Source organism: Helianthus annuus, chromosome 7, assembly GCF_002127325.2.
Source record: "Helianthus annuus cultivar XRQ/B chromosome 7, HanXRQr2.0-SUNRISE, whole genome shotgun sequence".
NCBI classification, from domain to species: domain Eukaryota; kingdom Viridiplantae; phylum Streptophyta; class Magnoliopsida; order Asterales; family Asteraceae; genus Helianthus; species Helianthus annuus.
The window spans coordinates 126,413,010-126,416,050 of NC_035439.2; the positions used below are offsets into that span (position 1 = coordinate 126,413,010).

The 3,041-nt window shown below is 35.4% G+C and overlaps 1 long non-coding RNA gene across 1 annotated transcript; it reads left to right on the forward strand.

The window, feature by feature from the left end:
- Nucleotides 1–1,644: 1,644 nt before the first annotated feature.
- On the forward strand, nucleotides 1,645–2,810 carry LOC110867306. Its single transcript, XR_002551505.1, has 3 exons — nucleotides 1,645–1,905; nucleotides 2,253–2,324; nucleotides 2,766–2,810. It is a non-coding gene; the product is annotated as an uncharacterized LOC110867306 (long non-coding RNA).
- Nucleotides 2,811–3,041: the final 231 nt, after the last annotated feature.

Consider the following 3,041-nt stretch of genomic DNA (forward strand, 5'->3'; position numbering starts at 1 on the left):
ATTGTATGGTCGCATGTGTTGTTCGCCTATTTGTTGGCATGAGATTGGTGAAGTTCAAATCACTGGTCCCGAGCTCATACAAGAGACGACGGACAAGATTTTACAGGTTCGAGACAATTTACTGAAAGCCCGGAGCGGACAAAAGAGTTACGCCGACAGGCATCGCAAACCCTTGGAATTCGAGACAGGTGACTTTGTACTTCTCAAGGTATCCCCTTGGAAGGGCGTGGTCCGATTTGGCAAGAAAGGGAAACTCGCACCTCGCTACGTTGGTCCTTTCAAGATCCTCAAAAGGATTGGCAAGGTTGCGTATAGACTAGACCTGCCTAAAGAACTCAACAATGTACACCCTGTTTTTCACGTATCCAACTTGAAAAAGTGTCTAGCTGACGAAGGACTACACGTTCCTCTCGAAGACTTACAAGTCAACGAAACGCTTCACTTCGTGGAAAAGCCGGTCGAAATCATGGACCGAGCCAAGCAACTGAGGTGCAGTCGAATTCCTATCTTCAAGGTTCGATGGGAAAGAAAACGTGGCGCTGAATTTACTTGGGAACTCGAGAGTGATATGAAGACGAAGTATCCATACCTGTTCGACGTTGCATCTACCTAAATTTCGGGACGAAATTCCCTAAAGGAGGGGAGACTGTAACGCCCTGCTTCTTCGTACTTTTCTTAATTGGAAAACGTGTCTTGTATTTCTATTTTTGGAAGCTTGTTTCTTTTGTATTTCGTATTTCGTTTCAAACCATTGGTAAATCCGAGACTTCGATCGTGTTGAAATGAATCTTTTATATGCAATACTATTTTTTTACATGCTTATACGTATCGCAATACTTGAATTATACGTTACCAATCTCGAATGTTTACGTGCAACCAATACTCGACATACTGGTACTCATAACTTATACATGCTTGTTAACTATTAGATACATGATTAATCTAATAATATAATAATAATAATAATAATAATAATAATAATAATAATAATAATAATAATAATAATATGATAGTAAATGAACCCAACATCAACGTAACTTGCATGATGTTTTGACCAAATACTAATGTTCAAAGCAAAAAAAAAGAAAAGAAAAGAAAAAGACAGTAACAACATTACGATCGGAAGTTTCTAGGGGTTTAATTGTTTGTTTTTTAGGTATAATCTTCCAACCATTTACATAATATTAGTGGTTAGTAGATAATTCATTAATAACATCATTTAATAAATATCTTGTACCTACCAAAGTTGCAAAACACAAAAAAAAATATATATGTTAGTGGTTGTACAGCCCATTCGAACACAACCCTTTTGGGCATATTTAAATTGTTTTTTTTTTTTAAACTAGTGTAACACCCAACTAATCACATTTAAAGCCAACCAACTTTAACCCTAAACCTTCTCCTATAAATACCACACTAATCCAAGCCCTAAGCACTTTACAAACTCATCCAAATCACTCTCAAACTCTAAAAAACGCAGCTGCAATTCAGTGTTCGAGCAGATTCTTCATGCTTCAAACTTGAGTCAAACTCATCTCAAACCTATGTCCTTATGCTTATAACCACTTCTATGGTTAGTTAGGCTTATAAACAAGGTTGAGACATTCAAAATCAGAGGTTAAACCTCATATACATTCTGTTTTGTTTAGGGTTTTTAACCCACAAGTAATGTTTAAGTCCATGACTTAATGTAGGTGTGATTATGAACTAACTTGGGTTGTCGAACATAAAATCCCCACATTGCTTGATAATTTCTTATAGTGTAGTTTTTTATATTCTTGTATTATTCATAGTTCATGACCATCCTTGTAGGTTTTTACATCAAGTGTAGTGGTGAACAGTTATGGGTACCTAAATGGAAGACTTCTCTTCCTACCTCCTACATGATTTCCATGATACTTAGAGGTACCTAAATGAAGATTTAATCTTCTACCTCATGCTGGACTATTGGTCATAATAATACATATAACACCTATATTTATATACTATTTAACATTCGAACCCTTGATGGTGAACTTGTGTTCATTCGTCAAAGTGTTAGAATAACATTACCTAAGACATAAGACATGTTACGATTCTAATGAGTATACTACTCATGAAAACATTAACCCTTGAGGTTTCATAGTGTCAAAAACAAGTACTTGTGTTAAAGGATGATTACTTTCGTATACGTATGTTCTTGTGTTTTAATTTCCTAAATCCTTAATCTACCGTTAATCTTCGTTACTCATACACTTTGTTTCTTCACGTAGAAGGACCTGGTGTTCCAACCTCCTAATCAACAACAACTCACTCACGGATTCAGGAAGAAGACTTGCAAAACCGTGAGTATAATCGCAACCCCCCTTTTTATGTTTACCACTTTTGGGGTGTAACATGTTAAATTATTAAAATCACACTTAACTTATTCTTTATGCAATGCACAAAAACAATCCTTATACATGAATACTATGTTGTTATACTTGATGCGTATACGTGGACCATACTTATGTGATATACTATAGTCATTAGCTTTATACGAGCCTCCATTTGACATGTATAGCGCTATAGGAGTGACACACCGCCCGTAGACTAGTGGTCATGTTGAATTATTTCATTTTGCGTAAACAGAGGGTTGACTAGAAATATTGCATGCCATGTTATGTTGATCTTGTATAAACTAAGTTGTCATGTGGATTCGTTTTTAAACTTATGCTTATACTTATTCTTAAACTTGTATACTCGCATTTGCTTTCGCATTGAATTGTATTTTAAACATGTTACAGGTTGAGGATTGATGATGCTATGAAATGGATTAGCAATGATGCCTAGATACTCATTTAGACGTTTAGGTTTAAAGTGTTGTATCAATTTTGTTATGATTATGTTATGAACAATGTTGTTATTTGAATTTCCTTGTAATGTTTGACAATTTGATTATGAAATGAAATCGGTTGAATTAAATATTGTCACAAATAGTGTTATGAAGTCTCTTACAATCTCGAACTAGTCCCACTCCGATGATTCCGCCATTGGTTGGGGTGTGACACAACAAGACACTC